Below are 9,067 nucleotides of genomic sequence, written 5' to 3' on the forward strand. Positions count from 1 at the left end.
TAGAGGGAGAGAAAGGGGAATAGAGGCTTGCAAACACTCCCTGAAAATAACCGGAAAGTCAGTGCTGGGGGAGGCTGGGGGCAGGGCGCAGGCTCTCCACGCAGGACTCAAATCTCTGTCTTTGCGGCTGTGTGAGTGGAGGCGGCAGTGGGTGCCCGTCCGGGTGGGATTTAAAAAAAAAACACCCTAAAAAAACACACACAACTGTGGTGAATGGGGGTGGGGCATGGCAGGCACTTGGCGCCCTCCTGCAACTGGCGCCTAGGGCACGTGCCCTGCCTACCCCACCCTGGTTAAGCGTCTGCCTGCAGAAAAGCATTGGAAAGCAAACATGAGGTTTGCGATCATATATTGCCTCACCACAAGTAATTCTTCCCAGGAGCCAGTGGAGTCAAGTGATTACTGGTGAGCTTCAAGCCAGGAAGTCCTCTGTTCAGATGCCATCTTAGCCATGAACTCAATAGCCAGCCTCAAGCAAGCTGTTATTTTCTCAGCCTCAGCCTTCCATCAGCAGTATGGTGACAATACTGGTCTACCTTACAGGGCTGGTAAAAGGATAGTAATGAGAGGATAGCAAAAACAACACTTAGCATTGAAAGAGCTCTTTAGGGTCCTTAAAGCGTTTCCTATTGATAGTCTCAGGAATCTATAGGAAGTACTTCAAGAACCCCAAAACGCTATGAGAATGCTGTATTATTCACCCCCCCAACTCCTTCTTAGTCTTGCTCTTCTGCTTCGAACTGCCTCCCAGAACACCTTCATAATGCCTCCTCTCTGAATTCCTCCAAATCTCTTCTTAAAACCCCAATTTCCCTGAAACCTTTTGCAGAAGGCCCTTGTTCCCATTAGCTACTCTAAGCTTAAGTATGTAACAAACAATTACATCTTCTTCCCAGTTTATTTCCACCTCTTCCCTTTCTCTGTTGTTGACCTTGTGGTAATAACTAAATTTTAAGCCCCTGGGGCAGGGGCCTGTCTTCTCATTTTTTTGGTACAGCACCATGTACATGCATTGTGCTATATAAATAACTCCAACTCCTACTCCTACTCCTCATCATCATTTGATTATTATTTATTTCTACCTCTTCTTCAAGGCTCTGGCTCCTCTCAGACAGCAAGAGGGCAGGTGGGGTGTTAAATGAGACTATTTGCCTGCTAGTTGTTTTCTCTCACAGGTGCAGTTACACAGCTCTGTGGGAGTCTCTCTCTTAGTTTTGGGCACCTTCCTCATCAGTCATTCTCTTGTTTAATGGGATATGGGGCCAGGGGGAAATGTCCCGAGGCTGACCCCTGCTCAGGCGCTCACTCCCAGCCAAGAACAGCCCTCACACTCTGAGCTGGGAATGGCATGTGAAGGAGAGATGAGGAGGAGGAGGAGGAGGAGGGGCAGAGATAAGCACTGTGGAATGCAGACACTCCTGACAAAAGCACCAGCATCCCAGCCGTTTGTGCAAATTCCTGCTGTGCCTTCTCCCGAGGAATGTTTGCTGTACCCATCAAGAGTGCTCAAGCTGTGAGGAGCCCAAGGGGGAAACTATCTTCCTGATGGTACCATTACACCTAAACACTGCAGAAAAGCAGAAAAGCACTGTAATTCTGCCAACACGGGGAAGGACAGATGCTAGGCACCCAAGGAGATTTGCATCCCTCCCGTGCTCAGGAACTAGCAGTGCCGGCTTTGATCAGCCTGGTAATCTTCTAGATGGACACCTTTGTGCTAAATCCTAGCTGTCTCATGACACCCGAGTAGACAAGCTGCCCACAAGCATCAGCAAAGCTACCTCCATTTTTGCAATTGCCACATAATTCAACACCTGAGGCAATTGCCTCAGGTGGTGAATTAACAGGGTCCCATGTCTGCCATCCACTACATACGGTTTCTGATCAGTGTATTTTAAGTCACGTTGCCAGATATTTTGGCAGGAAAAACCTGATGGTAACACCATCACCACCTTCTGTAGGTGCCTCCAGCCAGGTTTGAAAAGGATGATGAAGTGCAGTGGCTGGCTGGAGGATGAAATCCAGGGCTGACCCATCCTTGAGATAGACTGAAGCAATTGTCTCAGATGGTGAACTAGCAGTGTCTATCTCTGTGTCTGCCATCTGATGCCATCCCTCATTCTTCCTGCACTCCCTGCATTTAAAAAGGAAGAGGAGGACAGGGCAGAAAAAGAAGTCTGGAGAAGTCTGCTAGAGCACTTCTAAGGAGACACTAGTTCTCTTCTCTCCTCCCCACATACTAGTCTACTCCATTTCTCTCTTCCTTTTCAAATCCAAGGAGTACAGAAGGAGCAGCAATAGCTCTTCCTCCCTTGTAGGGATGTGCATGAATCAAATTCTTCAATTCGATTCAGATTCGAATCCAATCTGCCTGGTTTGATTCAGATTTGAATTGAATCGGTTCAAAACAGGGTTGATTTGATTCAAAATTGAATCGATTCAACCCTGTTTGAGCACGTTTTTTTAACCAAACAGGGTGCCTGAATGGTTTTTTTAAAGCGCAAAAATAATTGTCCAATCAATTTGAAACTATTCAAATTTGAATAGAATTACTCTTTTTAGGGGTGACAAGGCATGCTGCAAGGCCAGCCTCAGTTAGCAGATCAGAGTTCAGGCAACTCAAGAAGCCTCAGGGAGTAAGGCAGGATTCAGACATCCAAGCAGGAGTCATGCAGCAGGGCAGGAATTCAGGCAACTGGGGCAAAGGCTCACACGAGGAGCTGTTGAACTAACAACAGGGGCAAGCTGGATCTGGAAGCTTTTGTAGCTTGCAGAGAGTCTACCTTTTCTTGCCCTTTCTAGCAAAGCCCCACTTCTGAGGAGACCTCCCAGTTGGCTTCCCCCACCTCTGGAGGAGACCCATCACAGAGCAAGCTCCAAGTGGTCAAATGTGTGCTCCACCTCTAAAGCTGGAGCTCAGTTTGGGCTCAGCACTCTCTCCTCTCCTGGAGACGCAGGGGCGAGGAGAGTGATTATAGGGCACCCCAATTAGGGCTGCTAGATTTTCACTGCTCCAAAAGATCTCAGGAGGAGTAGCAGGCTCTTCTTGGCAGAGCCAGTGGGCATAATCCCACACACTCTTCCATGCACTGACTGAATGTGCACACTGATGGTGCGGAAAGGACTATTGTGTGTAAGGTTTCCCATGGGAAGACATTCTCTTTCCGTCTAAACTTCTGTTTCATGTGGTTTCACAAAAGAAATCAACAATCTAGAAATTTGTTTATAAATATACATTTATTAAGAACTATAAAAGTAAACTATATCAACAAGCAAAACACAGAGCATGCATATAATAAAATTAAACAGAAAATTTAAAAACCATTCCAGTTACAAGAGATATTTTCCCAAAATTTAATTAAAGACATAAAGAAAATCATTAACTGAGCAATTCTAACCTCAAGGCACCCCTGCTGATGGAAATCAAATACTGATGGAACACAAAGATATTCTAGGGAAGGGCACATCTCAGTGTGTGGCCCGAGAGTAAGATCATGCTAGGAAGGAGCACAGAAGCCTATGTGAGGGTGTGGACTGTGAGGAAAATGGCATTTGGAGTTTGTGTGGAAGCTTTCAAATTTCTCCTCTATTGTGTTGGCAATCGCCTCTTGCACATAAAACCTTATAGCAGACGGATAGCAGGGCGATCCATTGGTGTCAGAATATGGTGGAGAGAAGCAAAGTTTTATAGGAATCCTTTGTTTTTTTCAGGGGTGCTTAGTTCTGACTGCTGTGTAGCATAATGTTATGCCAACGAGATGGGTGCATAACTAAATACAATGTTAATGGAGTAACACACATACCAACACACACCTACTACATCAGAAAAGAGCTTTCCTCTAACTCAATCTTGGTGGAGGAAAGGAGTATAAAACTCCAGTAAGGGAACAAAACTCTTATTTTAAAAAACCACATGACGTGTTTGTATATCACTCTGCCCTTGAATCTTTTGCCACATTAACAAAGAAGTGTCAAATGTTGATAGAGAACTTGATCCCGATTATTAAGGATTAGTGTACAGATGTCTGTACACTTGCACATGTTCGTGTATGAATGACTGTACCTATGCTCATTGTAAAAGTTAACCTGGGTACAGGTACTGCGAATGCATGGTAGAGATGGGAAGTGTGATGCTATGCCTGTGCTCAGCATAATGCGTGAATAACTGTACCAATACAAATATGAATATGGCGAATATTTATATACCGCTTTTCAACAAAAAGTTCCCAAAGCAGTTTACACAGATATAGATAAAATGATGCCCTGTATCTAAAAAAGAAACAAAAGATAGATGCCAGCAACAGCCACTGGAGAGATGCAGTGCTAGGGATGGATAGGGCCAATTGCTCTCCCCCTGCTAAATAAAGATAATAATCACTTTTTAAGGTGCCTCTTTGCTCAGTTAGCAGGGGATTGTACCTGTGTACACTGTACACTCGTACAAGTGTTCAACATGATTTCTGAGCAGTGCTTTGGAGAAAGGGGATTAGGACCAAGGCATCACTTTGCACAAGGGGGAGAAACTAACCAAGGCTAAAACAACAAATATAGTAAGGGAGATAGACAACACTTGTATTCTCGGAAGCCCTTCAAGCCCTCTGCCTCAGGACTCCACATAAACACCCACCAGGAATCTCAGCCCTACTGCTGCAACTAGGACTGCAGCTCAAGGCACCATAAACAGGTAAGCAAGCGGCAGGGAGACTCACCTGGGAGGCATATGCCTCCAAATAGGTCATGAGCATCTTCCATCCCTCCACCTTTCACGTTTCATACAACACTCATGATAGCACTAGATATACTAGCTGAGGCTAAAACTGCATTTTCCTGAGGAACTATTGCAGTCTGAGGGTTGGAAAAACGCAACTTTCTCACAATAGCACTAGCTTGAGAAAATACATCAGGAATCACACTAACAGCTGCACACAATGGTTACACACAAAAAATCATCTGGAAAGGCCCCAAAGAATCCACTGAACTAGACATGAATAGCGACCAGGTTATGAAACACCTTGAATCTGCCATGAGTTAACTGGCATATATCAGTGCCATCTTGTTTCAGCTGCCACAGGTCAGAGATCTGTTGATATGGCAACACTCTTCTTCACAGCAAAACTCCCAGTGTGTATTCTTCACTCTGTGTACTCCCAAGAAAAAAGAAGGGGTCACTATCCAGGAGCTCTGGTTGCGCTGCACTTGATAGGGCCTTTTCCAATCAGAGTTTTTACTCAGGGATTAGTTAAACAGCTCGTGGACAACAGCCCCTCTCTCCAAAATCCATCTAATGGGCTGTGGGATAGGAGATCTCTGGCTTTTAATAAACCAACAGGAGTTTGTTTTGCTGGTTTGAGAGCACATAGAATGGTAAGAAAGACAAAGTTAAGTAAAAGCTCCAGCAAAATCCAGGTCTTCAAGGGTCTGGAGGGCCCTGTCCATGTCATTCAACATTATTGTATTCCATGCCGGGGGGGAGGTTTGCTGGGGACACCCAAGCTTCCAGAGCAGAGCTAGCTGTCAGCACTTTAGATAACACTTTGGGAGCCTGCATGGAGCCGCCTGCACAATTGTTTGGGAACATTCAGGATTCGTTATAGAAATGAATAGCTAACACAGCTTGACGTGGCACGAGGGAACAGTGGAGTCTGTATTGCTGAGAAGGGAGGTATTGCTAATTCAGGAGGAGCGCTCATGGATCCAGGCACCAGGTGCATTTGGGCCTGATCTGGCAAGCAGCCTGCCGAACACATGCCTGCTTGCATGCAGCCTCGCACCCCCCTCCCCATGAAACCTCTGCTATATGGTTGGCACAAACATGCCCAACACTTCACCTTACATCCTCCTCCCTGCAAATGCCGAAGCCTTAAGGTATCAGGTGAGCTACCTCCCCAGGAATTAGGGGCTGAGTTTTTAAAAAAACCACCAAAACCCAGTTGTTTTTCTCCCACTAGTACAACTGTGTGTGTGTGTGTGTGTGTGTGTGAGAGAGAGAGAGAGAGAGAGAGTTTCCACACCAGCGGCTGTCAGGAAGCTGAACTGAGAGCAGGGCTCCACCATTTCAAGCACTTCAGAACGGGGTGGGGGAAGGGAAGAGCAGGAAAGGCAGCAGCCTAATAGCAGACTCTCAGCTCTCAATCATCTGCTTCTAAAAAGCTGCATTTGCACTCTATTCAGAATCTCTTGTGGCAGCAGGCTGCAGCTCTTTAAAATCAAATGGTGCTTAAAATTAATTCTGTTAACTGATGAAAGAATTCTGATTGATGAATTAAATCTCTTCGCTTTTCTCAAGGAACGTTTGCCGACGTCTCCCCCGTGATGTCCTCACCAGCCTTCCTCTGTGACCTCATCATTCATGCTCTTTCCAGAAACATGGAATGACATCAGAGAGTCCAGATGTGGGAGCTCTCCAGGCAAGAGGAGGCAAGTTGGGAGATATGGAACTCATCCCAGGGAAGAGGGAGGTGCCTCAATTAGTGACGAGCATCAGTCAAGATAAGAACAGTGAGCATAGTCCCAGAAGCAAAACACATCCCTGCTACTCAGATAAAGGTGGGCGGAAACTACCATACTGCAGGTCTCCTGAACCCCTTTGGTTGGGCTTGGGGGAAGGAAGGCCTGACATCAGGGGCTGGCATCACTGGGCATCTGCCAAGGCACAGGCCCCTCAGAAAGGCTCAGGTCTGATCCCCAAGTGTTGATCCATGGACTGCCTCTGGCCCATAGTCTTTGTATGAAGTTGTCTGAGCTGTTCACTTGGGGCTCACCCAGACAGAGGGCAGCCCAAAGGAGGGTAGGAGGCTGAGGGACCCCTCGGAACTGGAACCAGGCCTGTTTGGGGGCCATTCGTCTCCCAACTTTGCTTTCTTCTTGTGGAATGCTTTATTACCAAGATGTCCCAAGTGAAGTAGGAGGAAGATCTTGTTCTTACCAGAGCTCTATTGCTATAGCCCAGAATCTTAGAGTAGAAGAAATTATTGTGGACATTTGGAATTTTGTATGGATTCCTTAGATCTGTATTTTGTTTGTTTGTTTGCCAAAGATTCATATTGACAAAACACTATTTGCAAACATCCTTGTATGAACTCGGTGGGGTAGGTATTGATCTTTCTAGTTTCACAAGAAATTGGTGAGCACAAGGCACTTTTAAAGTTTCATTTATTAAAATTACATTTGCTGAAAAGCAACAATCAACTGGGTCACTGCTTAGCACACAACAGTTCACATTATAGTCAAGGGACAGGGTGACCCAGGAAAGAGAACACACGCTGTCACTTTTATAGCTTTGTTGCTTATGTAAATGCAATGAGACTGTGACCTCTCAGCAATCACTGCCTCAGTCAAAACCAAAGGACATTGATCCTGGATCAAGAACCATTAATACACTTGCTAATTTCACTGGGTCTCGTGTGAGTTGCAAAATCAATGCTGTCTGCATATCCTAAAACCTTCAAGTGTCAGATCTTAGAATGCGGAACCCTAACAACATTGCCATAGGATTGCTCTGTCTAAATGAAAGACTGAATCTCCAAGTCAGGCCTTGTTCCCACCTACACACACACACACACACACACACACACACACACACACACACACACCTCCCTGCCACACCAAATCTTCAGTAACTTGGTGGCCTCTTTCTCTTCCACAAGAGAGAAGGACTCAAAGAGCAGCTCTGCTGCCCACCTACTTCACTCTTGGTCCATGGTTCACCACCCTGCCATGTAAACTGTCACCTTTCCTTGGAGCTCATTGCCAGCTATCTGGTTTCCAGCATATCCTCTGGCCACAGTTTTCAGTTTGACTGCTCCTGCTCTTTTTATTTTATTTTTATTTTTTGGCCATGGTGCTGACACAAAGCACTCTTGATAATCATCTACCACAGGTAGACATCTGAATGATCAGACCTAACTGCTGCCCCAGTATCCCCTCACAACCTTTGTGATTCTTGCACTCCTATCATCACTTTCGAGTCAATGACCCATTCCCTACATCTGTCCCACTATAGTCACCATTTTACCTTCTAATCCCATCTTCCTTTCTGTGGGCTACCCCAGTTCTGATGCCTATTGAGATTTATGCACTGATTCAAAGCACAGATTGGGCACCTTTAAAAGTTAGGAGAGCAGGTCCGTACCTGCTCCTCTGTCGCTCCATGCAGCTTCCTGCAGTGATGGCACAGCCCTCAGCACCCCTCATGCTGCAGCAGTGTGGCAGCAGCACATACATGGCCTCTGTGCATGCACAGGAGCCATTTGCATGGTCAGCAACCATGCTGACCACGCAGATGGCCACTGTGCATTCACAGAGGCCATGTGCATGCCACCACGGCACCACCACCATGCAAGGGGTGCTGGGGGGGGGGCACACCACCACAGCAGGAAGTGGCGTGGAGCAGTGGAGAAGCAGGTATGGACCTGCTCTCCACACTTATAAAGGTGCCTGATCTGTGCTTTGAATCAGTGCACACATCTTGATGCATGCACATCCCTGCCTATAACTTGTGGAGCAAGGGAAGTTTTCTAATTAGTATCAATATTCTTAGGGAGATAAGAAGAAAATGGAAATAGATGTAGAACTATTTTCCCCTGCCCACAGGGGTGTAGCTACAAACAAACAAGGGGAAACAAATACCCCCGGCCCCCTGAGGGAGGGGTATCCAGGCAACATGTATGCTGCTTGGATGACAGCTTGCTCTTTGCTCCCCCATCCCTTGTGCCTCTCTGAAGGCAGTGGGGGGGTATCTTTACTTTTTGTCCTAGGGCCCACTCCAACTTTGCTATGCTCCTGCTTCCCCCACTCTAATCTTCTAGACATATGAGATGGTGTCAGGAAGGCTCACCAGGATCTAGTCTTATACTCGGTTTTTAATATCAGGACTGTGCTCTAAACTGTGTAAAGCAAAAATGAAAATTAGTGCCTCTGAACATGTGCAGAAAACCTTCCACATGCCACTGAGAGATTAGGGGTAGGACTTCCAGATGTTTTTCTTTCATTGCTTCTGGTCCCTACACAGTCCAGTTGTGTGTGGTGTTTCTGCAGTTGCTGATTCTCTCCCAATCTATATGACTAA

This window comes from Hemicordylus capensis, chromosome 4 (assembly GCF_027244095.1).
Source record: "Hemicordylus capensis ecotype Gifberg chromosome 4, rHemCap1.1.pri, whole genome shotgun sequence".
Taxonomy (NCBI): Eukaryota; Metazoa; Chordata; class Lepidosauria; order Squamata; family Cordylidae; genus Hemicordylus; species Hemicordylus capensis.